Below are 27,225 nucleotides of genomic sequence, written 5' to 3' on the forward strand. Positions count from 1 at the left end.
AGCTTGCAAACCAACACACTTCTTCAAGCCTCAACCTCAGAGTGAATCATTTCCTAACCCTTAAGCCTATGCACTGCGTCCTCCACTCGGGTGTGACTCTTCATGGCTTTTCTGGAACCACACTGTCTCGTGCACATATTGCTACACTTTTGCTGCACTCACAAATTCCTGTTATCTTGCCTGGACCAGCCTGTGAGCACCCCAAAGCAGGCACTGTCCTGGGCCCAGCACACTGGAGGTCTTTCTAAAGCAAACGTTCACAGTGCACAAGTCGCTTAGTGAAGGTTTTGTCCTCCTTTCTATACTTCCTCATCCTTTTGTCCTCGAATAACTGAAGTACTACTCAAATACATTGGAGAGAAGTAAGGGAAACTTCTAAACTCTTGACAGAGTCACATACTATTAGCACTAACCTGAACTGGGAAGAGCTTGGAAAAGCATGGGTGCTAGTAAAAGATGCTATCACACAAAGGCAGACACCAAATGTGATAGTTAACTCCTGTGTCAACTTGGCTAGACTATGGTACCCAGCTGTTTGGTCAAATACAAGCCTAGATGTTGCTGTGAAGGTATTTCATAGATGTGATTAACATTTATAATCAGTTAAGCAAAGGAGATGACCCTCAACAAGGTGGATGAACCTCATCCAATCAACTGAAAGCCTTAAGAGAAAAACAAGGTTTCCTGAAGAAGAAAGATTTCAGCCTCAAGACTGTATCACAGAAATTCTGCCTGAGTTTCCAGCCTGTTGGCCTGCCCTACAGACTTCAGACTTGCCAGTCCCCACAATCATATGAGCCAATTCCTTAAAATAAATTCCTCCCTCTACTTTTCCCTCTCCCTTCCTCTCCCTCTCCCCACCCCCATACATATACGTATGGTTGGCCATAACATCTTATGGAAAAAACCCAAATGAACTTTTTGGCCAACCTAATATATATGTTTCCTATTCGTTCTGTTTCTCTGAAAGACCATGTCTGAGATACCAACACTGGTACAGACTTACATGGATTGTGCACAACACTCTCAAGGAAAAATGAAGTTGTCCTTTGTGTTCAGAAATGTTAAATGTACAAGCTTTTAGGGAATGTGCTTCAAACCCCAAGTGATATAAGAAATACAAAACCTATCTGAGGTGAGATGACACTCCCAGTGCCTAATTTATGAGAAATTTGAATTAAAGTAAATGCATACTGGAACCTGACTTGGAATACCTCTGAATTTCTTTCTCTTTATGTTACAGCACATTCTTCTGAAACGACAATTGTGTGCCAACCACAGTCTCCTCTTAACCCAAAAAGCAATGACAAATAGGTGAGGGGGAAAAAAATTCATTCTCAAGCACAATGTAATATATGTTCCCTGCTGATTTAAGAAAAATAGTATCAGCTTCAGGATACAGATGAAATAAAAATGACAACTTCATGAAGTCAGCAGCTGCTGTTTATTGATCACGTATCCTGTGCAGACAGGAAGTGCTGGTAGGAGAAGGTGCTTGCGGCGCTGGAGGAGGCTGGCCTCGATCACCTTCCTGGCCTCTGCTATCATCGGAGAGGGCTGAGCCCAGCAGAGAGGGAAGTCAGTGTGCATCAGCGCTTCGTGAAACTCTTCCAGGAACAACAACCCTACGAAGCTGGCACTGTAATTATCATGACTGTTCCAACATGAGGAAACAAGACGTGAGAGATTGAGCAATATTTGCTCAAGTTCACAAAGCTGTCTGAGACCTAAGAATTCAGACTCTGAAATCAGGCTACTGGAATTGAATCCTGGTGTCACCAGTCATTAACAGTGAGTCCATTTTATCAAGGTTTCTGTGTCCCAGGTTCCTTATCTGTAAAGCAGATAAAGAACTAAACACATAGGGCGTGTGAAAAGATCAGATGAGACGATGTGCTTAAAGAAATTTGAACAGTGCCTGGAACTTCTCAAAGGCCCATTATTTATTTTTAATGTAATTTATTGTTATTCCAAATTCTTTCTACGACGCCACAGGCATTTAGCTAGTATCTTTTTAAACATTTCCTTTTCTTGGAGTGAAAATATTCTCCTAAGGACCCTGTCTTTCCCATCTTCCCACTACAGCCTACACAGGCAAAAGAGAGTGAAGCTGTTATTTAATTAGCACCCAAGCATTGAAAGGGCTTCCCTTGTGGTTCAGCTGGTAAAGAATCTACACCTGGGTTCAATCCCTGGGCTAGGAAGATCCCCTGGAGAAGGGAATGGCTACCCACTCCAGTATTCTGGCCTAGAGAATTCCAGGGACTGTATAGTTCAAGGAATTGAAAAGAGTCGGACGCGACTGAGCAACTTTCACTTACACTGGAAAGACCCAGGAATGCTGCATTAGAAGAAGAATGAATCCATAGATTGCATTTTCAAGACCACTTAGGTCATTGGAAAAGCATCTGTAACCATGAACCTATCTTCCTTTTCACTCAGACCTCAGCTGAGGTCCAGTTCCAGGTACTTGCTTCAACCCAGGGTGGCTCTAAAACTCCCTCCATTCTTACAGCAGGCATTAAGTTCTTCCCCGCACCTCAACTATTTCCTCAGTGACCCTAGACTCCAAAATAGTCCATTATACCTTTTAACAGCTTTCAATCACTGGACGAAGCTCACTCAACTCTAAACAGAATGTCCTAAAAACATGCACTATTTTTTCATTTTCATTTGTAGAAACATGATTTTTCAATATGTTAGTTAAAAACTAGGAAAAGGCAATGGCACCCCACTCCAGTGCTCTTGCCTGGAAACTCCCATGGATGGAGGAGTCTGGTAGGCTACAGTCCATGGGGTCGCTAAGAGTCAGATACGACTGAGCGACTTCACTTTCACTTTTCCCTTTCATGCACTGGAGACGGAAATGGCAACCCACTCCAGTATTCTTGCCTGGAGAATCCCAGGGACGGAGGAGCCTGGTGGGCTGCCGTCTATGGGGTCGCACAGAGTCGGACACGACTGAAGCGACTTAGCAGCAGCAGCAGCAGTTAAAAACTATATTTCTGGGCCCAGGGAGCATTCCTGAATTTGTTCACATATCTGTATTCCCTTCAGTATGTCACTTCCAGGAAGGAGAGCTAGCTTTATTCCTCTGTGTATAGCCCCTCCACTGAGCATAATTACTGAGTGTTGGCTGACTTTATTAGTGAACAACCTTGAATACTTACTGATCATGAAAATTTCTTTCCCCATGACTTGAGATATCCCAGTTAGGATGAGAGGTCTTGAGAAAACAATACTTAAATGACATTCACTACAAAACCCCCATAATGTTGAAGCTTATTAGTTCACTGGAACCAAACTACAAGGACTTCCCTGGTGGCTCAGACGGTAAAGAATCTACCTACAACACAGGAGACCCGGATTCAATCTCTGGGTTGGGAAGATGCCCAAGCAAAGGGAATAGCAATCCACTCCAGTAATCTTGCCTGGAGAATTCCATGGACAGAGGAGCCTGGCAGGCTACAGTCTATGGGGTAGCAAAAAGTTGGACATGACTGAGCAACTTTCACTTTCAAACTACAAAGAAAAATTTTCTTCATTTAGGCATTTTCAAAAAATTCCTTACATTAATGTCCTCATAGAGTCTATAATTTATGGTTAATTTTAAACAAAATGAGCCCTTTACCAAGGCCTAGATAGATGGCCATATATTTTTCAGGCCTAAAACTTCAGGAATCAATTTCTATGGTACCATAAAATTGCTTTATGAAGGAAGGGATACTAGAGTTCCTCGATCGCTAAAACTGGATAAAGCCATAAAGTCCAAAGAAATAACACTGTAAAGTAAATTTTACAGATTTTCCATGTTACCATTGCATTTCTGTTGTTTTATAATCCTCTCTTCCAATCTAACACACTCTGCAAAAGAAATAGTCTTAAAATAGTTTTTTACTAGAATGTAGATTAAAGGATTAGATTACGACAAACCTAAAAAGCAACCTAAATGGCTTTTAATATTTCTAATAATAAGTGAATAAAGTGTTCTTGTAGATAATACAGTGCCTCCATCCCCCAGACATGTTGAAGTAATAGCAAGGTGCTTCAAAAAACAACAAAAACTATTTCACTTGGTCAAGTATTTATTAAATATTTGTTTAATGCTAAAAAATAAACAATGACTACATCCCTCATGAGTACTCAAATTGCTGGGGAAACATTATTTATGATATTCTATAATAGTTTATCAACTGTCAACATAATTTTTTCATCTGAATGTTATAATAATCCTATTTTAATTATTGATTTATTCATCTCATTTTAAATCTCCTTGGCTTGTTAGGCCAAAAATGAGAAAGGAGGAATAAAGTAACCCCAAAGTTGTGCTTTCAAGTTACAAAATAGTAAGCAGAATATAATGTGTTTTTATAATTAAAATATATTTCTGTGCATGGTCATTCCTGGGTAGGGATTCTTGGTGATTTTTTATCTCTTTCCTTTATCCTTATCCATATTTTTTGTCATTTCAATAGCAAAATATATGTAACTTATGTGATCTTTTAAAGTTAATTTCAAAATATAAGACAGAAAAAAACAAAAATACGGTACCCTTGTCCCTACAAATCATAGGTAGGAAGCAACTGAGTTTTGAAATTGAACTGGCATGGGGACAGGGGAATTAAATAAAAGCACCCAACAAATACCTAAGAGTGAGCCATTTACCTAAACCTTTGTGTTATTCTCAAACATTTCTTCCTGCGCTCAGTTAAGATTTTTAAAAACTAACTGTGTCTCTATTTGTCCTTGAACGCCATGAAAGGACTGCAATATTCCACTGGGCCTCATGTCTCCATTTCTGGAAGTTCATTTTCCTGACAAGTCTGGTTTTTAGGAAAGATAATCCATATATAAGGATTCTTTGACCCAGCTCCAATTCGGACACAGAAATAATGGTTCCTGTTTGTCAAGGAACCATAAAGAAACGAATCAATAACTTTCATAAGGTTATTTCAGAGTTCAATTCTTTTCCCAAGTGCCCTTCCTCAGACAGCTTAGATAAACAATACCTTTTTCATTTGGTCTCATTTTTAAGTTCATGTGAAGCTCTTTATCCACCCCCAAATAAAAGGCAGCAAAGGACACTTATTGGTAAGAAAAGGTAAGAGTCCTTGTATTTACATTAAATTCCCCCCTTGCAGGAAGAACATACACAAGCCAAAGGCAAATAAAACAGAAAATGGTGATCCCTTTCCTGCTTGAGACCTATTTTTAAAATTTGCTGTTGTTATTTAGTGTCTAAGTCATGTCCAACGCTTTTGTGACCCCCATGGACTGAAGTGTACTAGGCTCCACTGTCTATGGGATTTCCCAGGCAAGAATACTGGAGTGGGTTACCATTTTCTTCTCTAGGGGATCTTCCCAGCCCAGGGATTAGACCCATATCTCCTGAACTGACAGTGAGCCACCAGGGAAGCCTTGCTCCACACAATACCCTCTTATGGAGTTTGTTCTGCACACCAAGGACTGAAGTAGTTTCACATCTTAGCATTTTGGAGTGATTAGCTTGTACCTGATCTCCTCCTGCTGTTGTCTTAAAATGATAAAGTTGAAGGAATCAATCATAAGAAGATCAGCTTAGATACAGAAACAACATCATGAACCACAGATAAAAAGATAGCTTCTTTATACAACTGCAAATGTCTTTGTTCACTTGGCTGACAAGAAATCCTGAAAAACACGGCAAGTTAACATCATGTTCTTGTACATATGTCTTCTTAGAATAGTGAGCTAGCACTGGTGGAGGAGCAGAAAGGAAAGGAAAGGAAAGGGAACAAGGTACTACCAAGGGCCAGTACTCCTCCAGATCTCCCACACACTCAGCATCTCAGGGGCCATCCCAGCATCTTGTGGACATAGCATCACTACGCTACTTTTTCAATGATGGAACAAGGTATGAAAAGGCTGAGTGAATTGTCCAGAACACATCTAGTAATGGGTGGATCTGGGATTCAAATCCATCCTTTTTTCTTCTAGGCTGTACTTTTATCAGATAACACTAATAACAATTAATGCTTTATTACATATATATATGTATGCCTTATTTGGGGGCTTCCCAGGTGGCTCCAGTAGTAAAGAACGCACTTGCCAACGCAAGTAGACATAAGAGACACGAGTTTGATCCTTGGGTTGTGAAGATCCCCTGGAGGAGGGCATGGCAACCCACTCCAGTATTCTTACCTGGAGAATCCCATGGACAGAGGAGCCTGGCGGGCTGCAGTCCATAGAGTCAGAGTTGAACACAACTGAAGTGACTTAGCATGTACCTGTGCATGCCTTATTTTATGTATGTAGTGTGTGTATAGATAGATAAATAGATAGATACTAGAGAACAGTCTTACCATTTCAAATCACTCTTCCACTTTCTCACTTTAATAGGCCAATAAGATGGGATAAACTACAGCAGTGCTGCTAATTTTCAGGGGAAAGGATTGTGAGGTTAAGTGACGCACCTGCCTAACAGACTCCCCCGTACCTCCAACAGCACACTCCCAGCCCCTCTTCATCTAATTTTCACACATCCACCAAGTCTCAGCTGAAACATCACCTCTTCAGGGAGACCTTCTCTGCCTCCTTAACTAAGTCAGTATTTCCCTGTCTCATGTTCCCAAAGCTCCCCCTGCTTCCATAAAGCCAATCTTATTTCTCCAAGTTCTTTTGGCACAGTAAAGAAAAATAAGAAAGAGGGCATCTTCTGGATTTCAGATGCTTTGGCATGTTCACATCTTTCATATATCTTCCTAAAATATTTTGAGATACGTATTATCATCATCTCCATTTTACCGATACGGAAACCAAGAGGCCGAGAGTCTAGGTAATATTCCCAAAGCTTGCAAGTGACTGTCAGTTCAGTAACTCAGTCCTGTCCAACTCTTTGCGGCCCCATGGACTGCAGCACACCAGGCTCCCCTGATCATCACCAACTCCTGGAGCTCACTCAAACTCATGTCCATTGAGTCGGTGATGCCATGCAGCCATCTCATCCTCTGTCGTCCCCTTCTCCTCCTGCATTCAATCTTTCCCAGCATCAAGGTCTTTTTAAATGAGTCAGTTCTTCGCATCAGGTGACCAAAGTATTGGAGTTTCAGCTTCAGCATCAGTCCTTCCAGTGAATATTCAGGACTGATTTCTGCTAGGATGGACTGGTTGGATCTCCTTGAAGTCCAAGGGACTCTCAAGAGTCTTCTCCAATACCACAGTTCAAAAGCATCAATTCTCTGGTGCTCAGCTTTCTTTATGGTCCAACGCTCACATCCATACATGACTACTGGAAAAACCATAGCTTTGACTAGATGGACCTTTGTTGGCAAAGTAATGTCTCTGTTTTCTAATATGCTATCTAGGTTGGTCATAACTTTTCTTCCAAGGAGTAAGCGTCTTTTGATTTCATGGCTGCAATCACCATCTTCAGTGATTTTGGAGCCCAGAAAAATAAAGTTAGCCACTGCTTCCACTGTTTACCCATCTATTTGCCATGAAGTGATGGGACCGGATGCCATGATCTTAGTTTTCTGAATGTTGAGCTTTAAGCCAACTTTTTCACTCTCCTCTTTCACTTTCATTAAGACACTCTTGAGTTCTTCACTTTCTGCCATAAGGGTAGTGTCATCTGCATATCTGAGGTTATTGATATTTCTCCCGGCAATCTTGATTCCAGCTTGTGCTTCCTCCAGCCCAGCATTTCTCATGATGTACTCTGCACAGAAGTTAAATAAGCGGGGTGGCAATATACAGCCTTGATGTACTCCATTCCCTATTTGCAACCAGTCTGTTGTTTCATGTTCAGTTCTAACTGTTGCTTCTTGACTTGCATACAGATTTCTCAGGAGGCAGGTCAGGTGGTCTGGTATTTCTCCCTATATCTGAATCAATGTCCATTAGACTCTGAAGCTTCCATTTTTCCCACCATACCCACATCTGTACCCACAGCCTTGGTCTATGGACACAAAGTTATACAATAAGTTATCCAGCATATCAACTCAAGTACCAATGCCAGTATGGCAAGTGCATGTTCAATTGCGTCTGACTCTTTGTGATTCTATGGATCATAACCTGCCAGGCTTCTCTGTCCATGTAATTTTCTCAGCAAGAATACTGGCGTGGGTTCCTCCAGGTGATCTTCCTGACCCAGGTATCGAACCTCATTTCCTGCATCTCCCACATTGCAGGCAGACCCTTTACCACTGCCACTGGGGAAGCCAATACAGTAGAGTAGATAAACTTGGGTTCAAATATCAATTCAATTACTTGCTAGCTTTGGGAACTTAAGACAAATCGTTAGCTTTTTTGAGCTTCCATTTCCTAATATATAAACTAAGGATAAGATAGGACCCAATAGGGTGACAGTGAAGATGAAATAAACTAATATACTTACTTAGCACAGTGACGAGTGCATAAAAAGCACTTAATAAATGTCAGCTATGAGTTTGATTACTTGCCACTATCTTAACCAGTTGACCACAGTATTTTCTGTGACAGGGGGAATACTTGTAGCATTTAGAGATTTATTTAGAAAATCCCTCCAGCTTCCAAGATAAGGGAAAGTTTACTTTCCTATAGTTTAAATGTTTACAAAATATTCTTCTATAGAGTGTTGTGGAAATTATACTCCTAGAGTATTATACAAACAAAATACTCTTCAAAATATAGAATAAAATTAAATATCCACTGAATGTGCTTCACATTCCAAATTCTGAAGCAATGGAAACACAGGCTTAGCTCTTCTATTTTTATCCCCAGCTTTCCATTTGTTCTAACACAATCCTGTTATAGTAAAAGCCCAACCTAAGAGGACTCCAGTGACAAAATAACCCTCATAAATTCCTGGAGATGTTAACCACAGAAAGTTCTATAGTGAATAAAAAATCTGTCTCATATTTCCACTCAAAGTAATCCAGTTACTAGGGAGAATCTAGGATAGCTTAAGCTTGAAATTGCTTTTTTTTATTCTCTCTAGCAATTCAACTCTCAAAGACTTTATTTCCTATTTCTAAAGCAAATGGAGAAAAAAATCAAACATTCAAAATGTTTGCACATGAAATTAAAGTACAGCTATACCATTATCTCTCATATTAAAATTATTTATTTTTTTGTCTTCCACTCCCCACTAGATCATTCTCATTTGTTCTATAATTAGTTGTTTACATCTATCTCCCTCCCCAAAATTGAGGGTAATTTCTTTACATAGAGGTAGCTTTGCATTCTCATAGTGACTGAAACATGGCAGGCACTTATAATTATTTTGACTGAGTTAATGAATGGATGGATGGGTAGATGGATAGATATTCCCAAAACTAAATAATTGCTAGCAATCTTGTGATGTAATTGCTGAAAGTCAAATACATAGACAATAGCACGTAACTCTCCAAGCTGCTCTTGTGGCTACAGTAGCCCATTTCAATACGTGCTATTTGAGATCCAGCCTTCTAGACCAATGTTTCCAACAAGACTTTTGTTCTAAAAGAGTCCCTCTATTTCTGCCTGGTGCTACTTACTGTATTCCAGCATGCCAAAGCTGCATCATAGCACTTGAAGCTATGCAGCAAAACCTTCATCCCTAACTTTTCCTTCTAGCTAGCCTCTTGGCAGTTGGTCTAGTTAAACTGGCAAACCAGTAAATGGTTGGGAATTGTACTGGCACTCACATTCCACCAGGTAAATCCACATTCCACAATGTCTGTTGTCAGGCCCAGCCAAGGCCTTGAGTCTAAGACTTCAACACTGGTGAGCCGGCCTCATGATTTAATGTAGAGCATGCTGCTAAACAAGGACAATGCAACCCCAAGAGACATTCAAAATTGTGCTTTGAAGAATAAAGGTTAGGATGTTACTGGCATTTAATAGACAAGGATCATAAATTCCAGATGTCTTGTAATAAGCGAGACATTCCAGCACCTAGAAAACTGTCCCACTTTCACATGACTTTCAAGTGTCCCACAAAACATTCACAGCAATGAAAAATCTGTTTATAGTTATCTGATTATATATCTCAACTGTTCCTGATTTACACATAAATATAAAGACTTTATTGAGTGCTAATAATATGTAACTTAAACAAAGATTTTACTTTATTTTGTTTAGAATTTAATGAAGACAACAGAAGACAATAAAAACATTGGAGAGTTTATAAAAGCTATGAATATTTCATCAGATAACCTGAGCGACTGAACTGAACTGTTTCTGACTAATGCTCTTTTCGCTTTGCTGTCGTTGGACTCTCCTTCAAGAAGCAAAATTATCTTGACTCCCCTTACAGAGGCTATTTAGAACATGGAAAAGACCCTGATGCTGGGAAGGACTGGGGGCAGGAGAAGAAGGGGATGACAGAGGATGAGATGGCTGGGTGGCATCACTGACTCAATGGACATGAGTTTGGGTAAACTCCGGGAGTTGGTGATGGACAGGGAGGCCTGGCGTGCTGCGATTCATGGGGTTGCAAAGAGTCGGACATGACTGAGCGACTGAACTGAACTGATAAACATAGTTAATTTCAAATTGCAAAACAGAAAACAAACATATGAGATAAATTTTGCTTAACGCACACACACACAACTATAACAAAAACAACCAGAAGGATAAGTAATAGAAAACCCCAAACAACAACAACAACCAGAAGGATAAGTAATAGAAAACCCCAAACTGAAACATTAAGAACAAAAAGTATGGAAACCATGGAAAAGAGCATGGGAGACACAAGGAACATGACATAAGGTTTAATATATGGGCAACTGAGTCCTGAGAAAGAAATAGCAGAAAATAGGCAGAAACAAACTTTTCAAGAAATATTAGCCAAGAATTTCTCCAAAGAGAAGAAAAACATCAAGCCATAGATTCAAGAAGTACTATGTACATCAAGTAGAATACACATAAAGAAAACACCTAAGGACATGAGGGAAAGACTACAAAAAAATCCACAGCAAAGAGAAAAAGATTTTTTCCTCCAACTTGCCCCTACTTTCTCCATCCCGTCTTGATAACCACCTTTCTACTGTCAGTTTCTATGAGTTTGCCTTTAAAAAAAACAAAAATTCAGCATATACCTAATACCATGCAGTCTCTCCTAATGTGTCTTATTTCAAATAACACAATGCCCTCCAGATTCATCCATACTGTTGCAAACTTAGAACTTCCTTCCTTTTTAAAGCTGCACAATATTTCATTGTATTTATATATGCTATATTATCTTTATCCATTCATTCATCAAAAGACATTTAGGTTGTTTTCATAGAGAAAAATCTTCAAAGCCACAGAGGAATTAACTTCACAGATTAATACTAAAACTGACAGCTAACTTCTCCACCAAAAAAAAAAAAATGGTGAAAGGCAGAAAACAAATATTTAAAGTAAGAAAAAAAAAAATCATCAACTTAGAACTGTATACCTAACAAAAATATCCTTGAACAATGAAAATGAGATAAAGATATTTTAAATTAATAAAATGTGTGAGAATTTGTCACCTACAAGCTCAAACTAAAGAAATGAAAATATTAAATAAATTCTGCAGGCAAAAAGAAAATGATTCTAGATGGAAACATAGTAATGTAAGAAGGAATTTAGAGTAATCAAAACATCAAATATGCAAGCAACATAAATAAATAACTGTACGAAACAAAATGTTGTGAGATTTGGAATATATGTAAAAATGCCTAATAAAAATAACAAGATAGTAGAGGAATAAATAAAGCGCAATGTTTCAAGGTTCTAGTATTAGTTGGGAGGAGATAAATAAAATGATTACTACATACTGTAATTTCTAGGATAACCATTAAAAATATAAAGCATGTATAACTAAAAAGCTAATGTGAAATTAGATACACACGAAAAAGATTAGATCCAAAAGACAAACAGAGAAAAAAAGAGAAAAAACAGAAGTGACAAATAGAAAACAAATAGCAATATTAAATATAAACCTTAAATTATGAATGATTACAGGCTTCCCTGGTGGCTCAGATGGTAAAGAATCTACCTGCAATGTGGGAGACCTGTGTTTGATCCCTGGGTTGGGAAGATTACCTGAGAAGGGAATGGCAACCCACTCCAGTATTCTTGCCTGGAGAATTCCACGGACAGAGAGGCCTGGTGGGCTACATTCCACAGGATTGGAAAGAGTTGGATACGACTGAGTGACTAAGCACACAGCATATGAACAATTACATGGACGAAAAATGTTAAAGGATAAAAACTGTCAGACTGGGTGAAAAACAGAGCAGTGGATACAATAATATTGAGAGCCTTTATTATAAAATATCAGCTGAATTTCCCAAAATAAAACCCCATAGGTAGATATGTATCCTTGTTGTTTAGTCTCTCACTCGTGTCCAAATCTTTGCAACCCCATGGACTGCAGCACGCCAGGCTTCCCTGTCCTTCACCATCTCCTGGAGTTTGCTCAAACTCAGGTCCATTGGGTCAGTGATGCCATCCAACCATCTCATCCTCTGTCATCCCCTTCTCCTGCCGTCAGTCTTTCCCAACATCAGAGTCTTTTTCCAATGAATCGGCTCTTCACATCAGGTGCCCAGAGTATTGGAGCTTCGCTTCAGTATCAGTCCTTCCAAAGAATATTCAAGATTGATTTCCTTTAGGATTGACTGGTTTGATCTCCTTGCTGTCCAAGGGACTCTCAAGAGTCTTCTCCAGCACCACAGTTCAAAAGTATCAATTCTTCGCCATTCAGGCTTCTTTATGATCCAACTCTTGGATTCATATACGACTACTGGAAAAACCATAGCTTTGACTATACAGACCTTTGTTGGTAAAGTGATGTCTTTGCTTTTCAATACACTGTCCAGGTGTCACAGCTTTTTTTCCAAGGAGCAGGAATCTTTTAATTTCATGGCTGAAGGCATCAACTGCAGTGATTTTGGAGACCAAGGAAATAAAGTCTGTCACTGTTTCCATTGTTTCCCCACCTACTTGCCATGAAGTGATAGAACTGGATGCCATGATCTTAGTTTTTTGAATGTTGAGTTTTAAGCCAGCTTTTTCACTCTCCTTTATTACTTTCATCAAAAGTCTCTTTAGTTCCTCTTTGCTTTCTGACATTAGGGCATTGTCTTCTACATATCTGAGGTTATTGACATTTCTCCTGGCAATCTTGATTCCAGCTTGTGAGTCATCCAGCCTAGCACATTGCATGATGTGCTCTGCATTAAGTTAAATAAGCAGGGTGACAATATACAGCCTTGACGTACTCCTTTCCCCATTTGGAACCAGTCCATTTTTCCATATCTGGTTCTAACTGTTGTTTCTTGACCTGCACACAGGTTTTGCAGGAGTCAGGTAAGGTGGTATGGTATTCCCATCTCTTGAAGAATTTTCCACAGTTTGTTGTGATCCACACAGTAAAAGGTTTAACATAGTCAATAAGGCAGAAGAAGATGTTTTTCTGGAATTCTCTTGCTTTTTCTATGATCCAGCAGATGCTGGCAATTTGATCTCTGGTTCCTCTGCCTTTTCTAAATCCAGATTGTACATCTGGAAGTTCTCAGTTCACATACTGTTGAAGCCTAGCTTGAAGGATTTTGAGCATTACCTCGCTAGCATGTGAAATGAGCACAATGGTATGGTAGTTTGAACATTCTTTGGCATGGCCCTTCTTTGGGATTAGAATGAAAACTGATCTTTTTCAGCCCTGTGGCCACTGCTGAGTTTTCCAAACTTGCTGGCATAAGACGTACGTACATTTGTATGTATTTATACCTCTTCATCAATCAAAATAAGATTTTAGACACTAATTCCTTAAAGAATTCAATTCACCAAGAACTTATTGAGGATTCTTCATTGTCAGATACAATATGCAAGTACAGAAAAACATAGCCCAAACCAGAGACAGAATAATACAACCCAGTCCCTTATATTTGCCCTTGAACTTGAAATACAATCAAAGAAGCAAGAGTTTTGAAACAACTACACAACAAAGCAAAAGACAAGAAGTGAAGAAAAAACCTAGTATAGAAAAAGAACACTAGACAGAGTCAGAATCTGCTTTGACCAAGGAGGGCACAGTAGACAAGCCACGTGCATGGGTCTCAGATTCCTCTTCCATAAAATTCAGAGATCAGACTATATATCCATAATCTAGAAATGAGTTTTGGGACCAAAAAATCCTGGGCTGGAATTCAGTTCCCTGCCTTAATAATTACAAAACCTTAAGCAAGACAATTATCCCAACTCAACCTCAGTTTCCTTTTATGTAAAAAGAATAAAGATAATAAAATCTACCCAGGAGGATAAATTAGGTAACACATTTGCATTTCTTGGCACAGTGCCCAGAAATTACAGTGTAGAGCAGTGACTTCCACTTCTCCAACTTTAGACCTTCCTGTACATCTCTCCATGACCTCTGCTACTCAGAGGAATCATCACTATACCCCATGCAGAATTTATAAAGTATCCCATTGGTTGTTGGATTTTTTTTCTCTTCTGTGTATTTCATGACCAATTTCATCAGTATACCAACCACTCTTCATTATGTGCAAGCAAGTTAGAAATCAAACATTTCAAAATATGATACCATAGAAATGTTTTTTGAAAAAAATCAATTTATTTAACTTAATGTTAACTTAAAGTTAACTTTATTTAACTTAACGCAGAGTGCTGCTGCTGCTGCTGCTGCTAAGTCGCTTCAGTTGTGTCCGACTCTGTGTGACCCTATAGACGGCAGCCCTAATGCACAGTACAATTTCTCAAACCCCACTTTAAAATGTCCAGTACACAAAGTTACTACTTACTAAGCAACTACTAATAACACATATATACGATGGTGTGATCACTCTCCTAGAGCCAGACATACTGAAGTCTGAAGCCAAGTGGGCCTTAGGAAGCATCACTACGAACAAAGCTAGCAGAGGAGATGGAATTACAGCTGAGCTATTTCAAATCCTAAAATATGATGCTCTTAAAGTGCTGCACTAAATATGCTAGCAAATTTGGAAAACTCAGCAGTGGCCACAAGACTGGAAAAGTTCAGTTTTCATTCCAATCTCAAAGAAAGGCAATGCCAAAGAATGTTCAAGCTACTGCACAATTGCACTCATCTTACACACCAGCAAAGTAACACTCAAAATTCTCCAAGCCAGGTTTCAACAGTACATCAACCGTGAACTTCCAGACATTCAAACTGGATTTAGAAAAGGCAGAGGAATTATAGATGAAATTTCCAATATCTGCTGGATCATAGAAAAAGCAAGAGAATTCTAGAAAAATACCTACTTCTGCTCTATTGATTATACCAAAGCCTTTGACTGTGTAGACCACAACAAAACGTGGAAAATTCTTCAAGAGATGGGAATACCAGACCACCTTACCTGCCTCCTGAGAAATCTGTATGCAGGTCAAGAAGCAACAGTTAGAACCAGACATGGAACAATGGACTGGTTCCAAATAGGGAAAGGAGTACATCAAGGCTGTATATTGTCACCCTGCTTATTTAACTTCTATGCAGAGTACATCATGCAAAATGCCAGGTTGGATGAAGCACAAGCTGGAATCAAGTCTGCTGGGAGAAATATCAATAATCTCAGATATGCAGATGACACCATGCTTATGGCAGAAAGCAAAGAAGAACTGAAGAGCCTCTTGATGAAAGTGAAAGAGGAGAGTGAAAAAGTTGGCTAAAAACTCAACATTCAGCAAATGAAGATCATGGCATCCGGTCCCATCACTTCATGGCAAATAGATGGGGAAATGATGGAAACAGAGACAGACTTTATTTTGGGGGGCTCAAAAATCACTGTGGATGGTGATTGCAGCCATGAAATTAAAAGACACTTACTCCTTGGATGAAAAGCTATGACAAACCTAGAAGGCATATTAAAAAGCAGAGACATTACTTTACCAACAAAGATATGTATAGTCAAAGCTATGGTTTTTCCAGTAATCATGTATGGATGTGAGAGTTGGACCATAAAGAAAGCTGAGCTCCAAAGAATTGATGCTTTTGAACTGTGGTTTGGAGAAGACTCTTGAGAGTTCCTTGGACTGCAAGGAGATCCAACCAGTCAGTCTAAAGGAGATCAGTCCCAAATACTCATTGGAAGGACTGATGCTGAAACTGAAGCTCCAACACTTTGGCAACCTAATGCAAAGTACTGACTCATTGACAAAGACCCTGATGTTGGACAAGATTGAAGGCAGGAGGAGAAGGGGACGACAGTGGATGAGATGGCTGGAGGGCATCAGCGACTCGATGGACATGAGTTTGAGCAAGTTCTGAGAGTTGGTGATAGACAAGGAAGACTGGCGTGCTGTAGTCCATCGGGTCACAAAGAGTCAGACACAACTAAGTGACTGGACTGAACTGATTATATATGTATATGTATGTATACATATATGTGTATATTATAGATGCACATCTATAGTGTGTATATACCTATAAAATACATGTTACATGTGTATTATGTATTGTGCGTATTTGTTGCTTAATCGCTAAGTTATGTCCAACACTTTTGCAGCCCCATGGACTATAGCACCAGACTACTCTGTCCACGGGATTCTTCAGGCAAGAATCCTGGAATGGGCTGCCATTTCCTTCTCCACAGCATCTTTCTCACCGAGGGATCAAACCCAGGGAATCTCTGGTGGCTCAGTGCTAAAGAATCCACCTAGCAATGTAGGAGATGCAGGTCCAATCCCTGAATCAGGAAGATCCTTGGAGAAGGGAATGGTACCCACTCCAATATTCTTGCCTGGGAAATCCCATGGACAGAGGAGCCTAGCAGGCTACAGTCCATGGGGTCAAAAAGAGTCATATATGATTTAGCGACTAAAAACAACAAATATGTGTATTTATATAACATTTAATCCCCACCAAGATCCTATAAATTAGTTATTATTGCTCTTGTTTTATAAGTAAAAATTTTTTTTAAAAAACTCCAGAAACTTAAAGAAAGTATTTGGTCAGTAATTGTACAATTGATGAAGCCAGGGTTTGAAGCCAAGCATGCTTGGTTTCAAGAACCAAAGTCTTTCAACTGAAAAATTATAGTTCTGATGAGAACAGTTCTCAACAGGTTTGAGCAAAACTGATCAACAGATCTAACTGACTTTGGCTGCTGTTGCCAACCCCACCACATCCTTCCAGTTGGCAATGATTTCGAGGAGGGAGGGAATCAGAGACCAACAAGGCAGCTAGCCTTCCCTCGGCAGTCTTATTCTCAACATCTTGAGATCTTAAACTGCTAAGGAAACAAAACCAGTTTCTCCTCTGGCAATGTTTAGGAAGCTTTCTGTAAAGCCACATGGCATAATAAAATAATAATGTTATGGCAACAAAACTGTACTAGACAACAGTGCTCAAAGCAACATTCTTAATCTTGGCAAGTGAGAAGAGTTTAATAATTACTTAGCTGTGACCATTTCCAGTTCCTGGGTTCATAGTGGAAATGCTCTTCTACATTTCTAAGGCAGAGACAGTAAACAGGTTTTATCACTTACATAAGCTGTGGGAAAAAGTGATTTAAAATAGGAGGAAGATCCTGAAGTTCTGTCCAGATAGGTTAAATGAGGAAAATTACTATTGTCTGTCACATGATCAGACTTCAGTTATAGAAAGGACTGGAGGTGACCTGTGCCATATGTCCTCTGATGCTGGAGCCAACATTATGTACCCTAAAATACTGTTCACACTGTTACTTGATCTGTGAATTAAATCGTAAAAGAAAGGCAAAGGAAAAAAAAACAAAACTGGCTGAGGGAAAAGCACTGAGATGATCAACTTGAATGATAAATTAATCAACTATTTTACTTGCCTTATTTTTCCATTAAGGTATTCAACATTTTCCACACATGTAAACTTTCCCTTATTCATACCCAGTTTACAAACTGGGCTTCTGTTCTTCATCATCTACTGTTCCCAAGAACACCCTGGCACAGACCACGACTGGCATAGAGGTTTGCCTTTTCACCTCTGGAAACATGGATCCTACCCCCATTTCAAATCAGGAGGAAATTAAGTGCCAGTTCTAATGGGAATGACATATTGACTAAGTACTTAGACCAAGCAATCCACTCACACAGTCGGCAAAATACACAGTGGTTGTATTCTCTAACGACACAAGAATGCTTGATTAGATTTGCTTCAAGCCTCACCGTTTGCCAGGAAGGCACTGAAGAGAAGCAGGTATCGAGTGTCTCCAAGGAAGACTCTCCCAGGGTTCACTGTTAAATCCAGAAGCAGAACTCGAGGCAATTACACTTCTGGTACAATTACCAGCATCACCCTCTCCCTGCCAAGTGAAGAGACTTGGCAGCTGAATAATGCAGCTTTCATTTTACATTTCCACTCCAATTAGCTGATAGTACTAGTCAATTGGCTGAATTAAACAAAATGGAAGGGAAGTTGAAAGGCCTCTGTGTGATTTACAGAGCAGTGCCTTCGAGAACAATGATGAGATGAAAGGGACTGAAAACAGAATTAGGGGACCCGTAGCAATAAAAGGGCAGGCTGCTGATGACCCACAGATGGGATGTATGGTTTGAATGGTGCACCGGAGATATTTCAGCTTAACACCCATCCCAACTACTGTTTGTTTGACTAATGGCAAGAGAATTAAATTGCTGCCCTGCAAGGTCTGGTTGGGACATATTAACACTATACAGCAAAGACATGCAAAAACACACATTCTCCTGAGAATGTCAAGCTTCCCTCGTTCTGCCCCACAGTCAACATTTACAGAGAAATTACTGAACAGAGAGCAAAGTCCCACGTGTGTGTGTGTGTGTGTGTGTGTGTGTGTGCATGCGCACGCTCAGTCACTCCGGAGCTGTTAAAGAAACAGACATTGAGTTTCCAGTGGGGCTCACAGTCTTATCAGTGAGATGCAATGCACACAGGAAATAAGGAGAATATACGATGAACAGTGGAAGGAGATACACTTGAATAACTAAACCATTAGAATCTGCAGACTAGTGTCAGCATCTTAGGTGAATCCCACAGAAGAGTTCTAGTAGATTTCACTGTTGTCCTCACAGGTCTGGATGGATAACTCCAAGAACTCTTCGAGAACTGAGCAGAATCAACCAATGCCTTAGGCCCTGTAACAGTCCGTACTGAACCTCAGCAAGCTCCATGGTACTGCCCTGCTCTCCTAGATTCTTCCAAAGGTTGTGTTGTTTTTCAGTCACTTAGTCATGTCAGACTCTTTGCAACCCCATAGACTGCAGAACACCAGGTTACCCTCTCCTTCTCTATCTCCCAGAGTTTGTTCAAACTCATGTTCATTGAGTCGGTGATGCCATCAAACCATCCCATCCTCTGTTGCCCCCTTCTCCTCCTGCTCTCAATCTTTCCCAGCATCAGGGTATTTCCAATGAGTCAGCTCTTTGCATCAAGCGGCCAAAGTATTAGAGCACCAGCTTCAGCATCATTCCTTCCCATGAATATTCAGGGTTGATTTCCTTTCCTTTAGGATTGACTGGTTTGATCTCCTTGCGGCCCAAGAGACTCTCAACAGTCTTCACTACCATAGTTCAAAAGCATCAGTTCTTTGATGCTCAGCCTTCTTCATGGTCCAACTCTCACATCTGCACATGAATACTGGAAAAACCATAGCTTTGACCATACATTCCAGGGCTTACCGGAGGTTAATGACAGCCCTGCAGACAGCCTGGGAGAGTTCTTTCTGGTTGAACTATGGATGACCCTGAGATTTCCAGCACCCCTTAGGGGAAGGATTCCATTAACAATAGAGTACACATTATAATTTACTTCCTTACTTCCTTATATATTCATCCAAAATTTTGAGCCTTTATCCATTTTTGGCCCTGTGATTGAGATTTAGTTTAGAGTGGAAAGGTTCTGTGATCTTGCCCCAAAGCTCAATGTCAAATGTATGAAAGAGGAAGAGTTCATTCTGTGAATCAGGGATTGCTATGTTCTTCTTGGTGGCTCAAGGTCTCAAAATGCTGTAGAACCTCATGTCCACAAACCATGTTGCTCAATGCACAGCAAGTGGTTCAACACAGATTCCATTCTAAAGGTGGGAAGATGGTCATCCATTAACTCAAAGAGTGAATTAGCAAGGATGAGATCTCTGTAGAAACAGCATTTGGGGAATGAGAGTCCTTTCCGAGACATATCAAAATATTTGTGAGAGCCAACAGACAACTCTTACAAATACAGCAAATAGCATTCTGTTGAGCTGCCCTGCAAAAGAACAAAGCCACATTTTTTAAAGTTTCTACTTAATATACAAAAATGATTAATGACCTGGATAACCACAATGGTGTAATCACTCACCTAGAGCCAGACATCTTAGAGTGGGAAGTCAAGTGGAAGTCAAGGAAGCATCATTATGAACAAAGCTAGTGAAAGTGATGGAATTTCAGCTGAGCTACTCCAAGTCCTAAGAGATGATTCTGTTCAAGTGCTGCATTCAATATGCCAGCAGTGGTCACAGGACTAGAAAGGTTCAGTTTTCATTCCAATCCCAAAGAAAGGCAATGCCAAAGAATGTTCAAACGATGCCACAACTGCAGGCATCTCACATGCTAGTAAAATAAAGCACAAAATCCTCCAAGCTAAGCTTTGACAGTACGTGAAACCAAGAATTTCCAGATGTACAAGCTGGATTTAGAAAAGACAGAGGAACCAGAGGTCAAAATGCCAACATCCATTGCATCATCAAAAAAGCAAAAGAATTCCAGAAAATTACCTACTTCTGGTTCATTAACTGTGCTAAAGCCTTTGACTGTGTGGATCACAACAAACTGGAAAATATCAAGAGATGGGAATACCAGACCACATTACGTGCCTCCTGCAAAACCTGTGTGCAGGTCAAGAAGCAACAGTTAGAATCAGACATGGAACAATGGACTGGTTCCAAATTGGGAAAGGAGTTACATCAAGGCTGTATACTGCCACTCTGCTTATTTAACTTATTTACAGAGTACATCATGCGAAATGCTTGGCTGGATGAAGCACAAGCTGAAATCAAGATTTCAGGGAGAAATATCAATACATTTAGATATACAGATGACACCACCCTTATGACAGAAAGTGAAGAGGAACTAAAATGCTTCTTGAGTAAGGTGAATGAGGAGAGTGAAAAAGTTGGCTTAACATTCAATATTCAAACATTGAAGATCATGGTATCCAGTCCCGTCATTCCATGGCAAATAGATGGGGAAATGATGGAAACAGGGACAGATATTATTTTCTTGGACTCCAAAATCACTACAAATGGGGACTGCAGCCATGAAATTAAAAGACACTTGCTCCTTGGAAGAAAAGGTACAACAAACCTAGACAGCATATTAAAAAACAGAGACGTTACTTTGCCGACAAAGGTCTGTACAGTTAAAGCTATGGTTTCACCAGCAGTCACATACGGATGTAAGAGTTGTATCGTAGAAAAGGCTGGGCGCTGAAGAATTGATGCTTTTGAACTGTGGTGCTGGAGAAGACTCTTGAGAGTCCCTTAAATTGCAAGGAGATCCAACCAGTCAATCCTAAAGGAAATCAGTCCAGAATATTTATCGGAAGGATTCATGCTGAAGCTGAAACTCCAATACTTTGGCCATCTAATATGAAGAGTCAACTCTTTGGAAAAAGACCCTGATGCTGTGAAAGATTGAAGGCAGGAAGAAAAGGAGCCAACAGAGGACAAGATGGTTGGATGGCATCACTGACTCAATGGACATGAGTTTGAGCAAGCTCCAGAAGATGGTAAAGGACAGGGAAACCTGGCGTGCTGCAGTCCATGGGGTCACAAAGAGTCAGACATGACTGAGTAACTGAACAACAACGAAGATATGCAAAAATACTTGAGTAAATTTACTATCAATTTTCAACTATCAATTAATCAGCCCAGAAGTTATGTACTATCACATTAACTCTGTACACACAGGGATTTGTTACAGAGAAGGGAGAAAAAAAAGTCTTAAAAAGTGACTAAAGACCACTAAAGAAATTTGGTATCATTAATCTTTAAAATAAATTCTATAGTCCCACTTTTTTAGTTAAAACAAAAAAAGATCACTGGTCACATATAACTTTTCATCAAAAAATGTGTTATTTTCTTGAAAAAGAAAAATGCTTCTAGAGAAGTTTAGCCCTCCTAAAACTGAGCTCCCTGTCAAGTCTGTGATTAACCTCTCTATCCAAATTTCATTCTCTTTCCTGTCCCACCTCTGTTGCCCTCAAGATTGAGAAGTATCAAAGAAAACAAGTGATTGAAGTGAGCAGCATCCTCCCAGGTACAAAAGCCCTTCCATGTCCTCTGTTTCTTGTTTGTAGGAAAAGACTTTGGTCACCAAATCCCTCCCTGAGTTCCAAAGAGCAGACTTGAACTCATTAGGAAAGTGAGAAAATGCAGAAAGCAAAGAAAAGTAGTCAAGAAACTGTTGTTGTTGTTCAGTCACTAAGACATGTATGACTCTTTGGGACCCCATGAACTGCAGCACACCAGGCTTCCCTGTCCTTCATTAACTCCCAGAGTTTGCTCAAATCATGTCCATTGACTCAGTGATGCCATCCAACCATCTCATTCTCTGTGGTCCCCTTCTCCTCCCGCCCTCAAGCTTTCACAGCATCAGGGTGTTTTCCAATGAGTCAGCTCTTCACATCGGGTGGTCAAAGTATTGGAGCTTCAGCATCAGTTCGTACAATGAATATTCAGGGTTGATTTTCTTTAGAATTGACTGCTTTGATCTCCAGATGCTTGGCATCTGGCAAATAAATGTCACACTTTCCTTCACCACAGCCCAGTGTCAGTAGATTGACTTTGCTATAAGGTGGGTGAGTGGACCCAAGTTTGGCCCAGTAACACTAGTATTCTTGAAACTTCTAAATAGTTTGCACACCTGACAAGTTGAGGTGAACTCCTAAATAAAATGGCTGGGGGAAAAGGGAGCAGGCAAAATCCATGGATGCACTAATCTAACACCTTCAGATTAGATGACTTAGTGTCTAAACTGGCTCTGACATCTTATTGCTTTACTCTGACCTTAATACACTTAGGTGAGAAATGTGTTCTCCATTTGGCTCCTGAAAAAAAATTACCTTTTCCACAACATAGAAAAGTCACCACTACATTTAACAATAGGATCATAACTATTTACATAGGAAATAACATATTTCTGAGATCTGCCTAAAGTTACCTCAACTGAGACCTTGTGGGCCATTTGGTATCTCTCCTAATCCCTCAATTCACCTTTGTCAATGGAGTAAGGAAACAGCTTTAGACAATATGCAAGTGACTCAGCAGGTTGAGTTCCAAGAAAACTTTCCTGATGGGCACTGACAAATCATTTTGGTGAAATATTTTTCTTCTGATTTTTCAACCATTCAAAAATGCAAAACCTAGCCATAGACTGGATTTGCCCCAAAGCTGTAGCTGACTGACACTTGATCTACTGCATAAAATTTTAAAGAGAGAGACAAAGAAAGAGAAAGAGCTGGAAGTAAAGACTGGATGGATGAAACAGAGCGTGCTTGTATGATTCCAGAGGGATAAATGAGGAAAGGCATTCAGGATTCTACAGTAAAATAGCGACTTCTGGTCAATTTGGAAACAAAAATATGAGAAGAATCTTCAGAGTTAATCATCTACTCCAACTCTTGAGCCTGCTGAAAAATTCTAGCCACTGTTTCTGTCCTTGAGCTATACTAGATGATACAGGACAAGCAAGACTGACTGTCATCCTTGCTGTCAGGGAGAGTGATGAGCTGTCATTGCTTGATTTCAGACTGAAAAGGGAAGTATTAGTGTTTGAACACCTGCCTATCACAAAGCAAAGCAACTCATTTTCTGTAGAGAAAACAAAAAGAACTAACTTCTGTCAATGGAAAGATCCTTCATGAAATTTATTATCTATGGGGTGGCAGCAAAATAAGCCCAACAAAATATTAAGTTCCAAATGTGTAGCCGTAAGGCAATTACTTATCCTGACATCTCAAGTGAGCTCTGGAGAAAGCTCAACCTTTCAGCAAAGTTTCTTCTTGTTCCTCAAGGATAACACAGATATTTCATACAAAAATATTTTAAATTCAACACACTACTTAGATGCTTAATTAATTTGACATGGCTCTTTAAGAACCTTTTTAAAAATACATTTCTGTTTAGTAGTATATATTATTCGTCTTAGAAACTGGTTGCTCTAAACATTACCCATGATCTATTGTAGCTAGGTCTAAAAGAAAAAACAATTAGGAAATATATTATTTGCAGTTCTACTTCTACTCTTTATAAGCAGCTAACACATTTTTTTGTTTGTTTGTTTTAGAAAGTTTCAATGAAAAAAATGTTTCAATGTTCTGATTTTCTAAAACAATGGCTCTTTGGTGTAAAGTAAAACAAAATCATGAAATTTCAAATAGAATTTATTTGTTAATAGACAAAAATGGTCTTAAATGAGGTAGAACTTCATTCTTAAAACAAACAAGTAATTTTACTCTGATAATAGATGTATAAATAGGGCCACAATTCACAGATATGTTAATTGTTCTTCCCTAATAAGAACACTAAATAGCGTTTGACTTAGAGCATGAAAAAAAATGAAATCATCTTCAAGATGAGGAAGAGAGAAATCAGCGAAAAAATGCAATTACCAGACAAGTACCTCCAAAATTATATCTGGAGCTGAAATCCCATATCAGGGAAAATGAATCCTGAAATTGACAACCTCTCCTCCATTGAGATAGAAAGGAATGTGTCTTTTGTAATTTACAAGTTCCATTTTTGTGAATTGAAAGGACAAGGTATTCATTTTAATGACCATTTCCTAAGCTATTTCACATTTTATATTTGGAAAATCACACACAGAAAAGGCGGAATTCAGAATACGTTGAGGCGAGCAACCCACATGTATCACCTTCTCTGCGATCCCAACAGCCAACTGGCTTCCCAGCCCTTCCCACAGGACGAGGGGAAGAAGCAAGTTCCTCCAAAGGGGTTCAAGACCATCACTTGTTTCAAGATCTCTAGGGAGACTGACTTGATTGATTCTGAAGCCAATCTTCTGCAATTTTAAGAGCAGGGTCCAAATAATTACACAGTAATTCTCTTAGATCTGCCCTTGGACAAGACTGAGACTTTAGTCAGAATCTGGGTTCCACCCAGGTTATCATAAGGCAAACAATGTGCACTTGGCTCCCAGTCCGTACACAATCTCCTTGACGTCCCTCCTGACAGTGCACACCCTTGGTTTGGCTCTGCAGGGAATGAGCTGTGCTACACTAGGGAAAATGATAGTCCATGCTTCTCCAATTCAGAACAGGTTCAACACATCCTAGCCCTGGAGACATATTTTCAGATTTACTCAAAACTTACCACCCTCTATGAACAGAAAGTAAGTTTTAGGGCAATGTAGCACATTGTATCTTAAGTACAGATCCTTCCAGGACTGCTCCTTGTGTGTATTCTTCAAAATAAAGTTTCTTAGGAGTCAAATGTCTCCTAAGAAAGTGCTTGATGCAGAGAATTATATTTCATTCAGTGAAATATTAACTTAAAAACATTAAGTAAATTTTTTTTTTGATGTAAGTGTTTAAAAGTCACACACACACATATACACACAAGTGATCTTTTAGGTTCGGGAGAGACAGGATAGGAGCATGCGATAGCTAGTGTCCAATGAACTACTGCTGAGAATCTTACCCAGTACCAGGTAAAATTATTCATAAAAACAGCAGTGACAAAGCAGCAATAGACTAGGTTGACCTTGAAGAAGTGCCTTCAGAGGTAACAAAAAAAAAAAAAAAATAGGGAGAAACAGACTAAACATGGGAGATGAGGAAAGCAATCTCTTATCTCCAAACTGAACCTTCAGTCCGTCCACATCCCCCTGGCTCCACTGCCCCCTCTGGGCCAGGCCACGCTCATCTCTCTGGCTATGGCTCCAGCAGCCAAAGGCAGCTTGCTCTTCTTCCAGACATGTGCTTGCATGCTTGCTAAGTTACTTCAGTCTCTGTGTGACCCCATGGCACAGCCCGCCAGGCTTCTCTGCCCAAGGGATTCTCCAGGTAAGAATACTGGAGTGGGTTACCATGCCCTCCTCGAGGGGATCTTCCCGACCCAGGGATGGGATCTGCATCTTTTATATCTCCTGCATTGGCAGGCAGGTTCTTTACCACTAGCGCCACTTGGGAAGCCCAGACATAGCACTCAGCATTAAAAAATGCAAATTCAGTTCAGTTCAGTCACTCAGTTGTGTCCGACTCTTTAGGACCCTATGGACTCCAGCAAGCCAGGCTCTCTGTCCATCACCAACTCTCGCAGCTTGCTCAAACGCATGTCTGTCAAGTTGGTGATGCCATCCAACCATCTCATCCTCTGTTGTCCCCATCTCCTCCTGCCTTCAATCTTGCCCAGCATCAGGGTCTTTTCCAATGAGTCAGATCTTCACATCAGGTGGCCAAAGTATTGGAGTTTCAGCTTCAGCATCAGTCCTTCCAATCAATATTCAGAACTGATTTCCTTTAGGATTGACTTGTTTGATCTCCTTGCAGTCCAAGGGACTCTCGAGAGTCTTCTCCAACACCACAGTTCCAAAGCATCAGTTCTTCGGTGCTCAGCTTTCTTTATAGTCCAACTCTCACATCCTTACAAGACTATGGGAAGAACCATAGCTTTGACTACATAGACCTTTGTCAGCAAAGTAATTTCTCTGCTTTTTAATATTTATTTGCTGTCTAGGTTGTTCATAGCTTTTCTTCCAAGGAGCAAGCATTTTTTAATTTCATGGCTGCAGTCACCATCAGCAGTGATTTTGGAGCCCCCCCCCAAAATAAAGTCTGTCACTGTTTCCATTGTTTCCCTATCTTTTTGCCAAGAAGTGAGGGGACCAGATGCCATCATCTCCCTTATTTGAATGTTGAGTTTTAAGCCAGCTTTTTCACTCTCCTCTCAAATGCAAATTAGCTCATACCATTCTCAAGTTCAAATAGGTTAATGGATTCTTCCTGCTTTAAACAGAAATCCAAATTCCTTACCATGGCCTCTGGCATCAGCCCTCTGTGCTCCCCTCTTCACCCTAGATCTATCAGCCTCCCATGGGCTCCATGAAAATGCTCTCCTCTGGCCTGTGGCTTTTCCCGCACACTCTCCTAAGGTGTCAACTCCTCACCTGTGTCCTCCCTGACTGCCCTCCCCGATGCAGGCAGTCATTAGAGAACAATAAATCCTTCTCTTCCTGTTTCCTGCATGGCACAATAAAAACCTGGAAATCACTCTGGTTCTGTCAATTTTGGGAGAAGGTAAAATCCTGAAAGCCAGACCATGCCTG

The 27,225-nt window shown here is 40.0% G+C and overlaps 1 protein-coding gene across 1 annotated transcript in view; it reads right to left on the minus strand.

The window, feature by feature from the left end:
* Nucleotides 1–27,225, minus strand: part of FRAS1 (Fraser extracellular matrix complex subunit 1) — a 502,478-nt gene that overhangs the window by 311,696 nt on the left and 163,557 nt on the right. The window lies entirely within an intron of this gene.

Source organism: Giraffa tippelskirchi, chromosome 1 (genome assembly GCF_054371585.1).
Source record: "Giraffa tippelskirchi isolate mGirTip1 chromosome 1, T2T-mGirTip1v1.2.pri, whole genome shotgun sequence".
Classification (NCBI taxonomy): domain Eukaryota; kingdom Metazoa; phylum Chordata; class Mammalia; order Artiodactyla; family Giraffidae; genus Giraffa; species Giraffa tippelskirchi.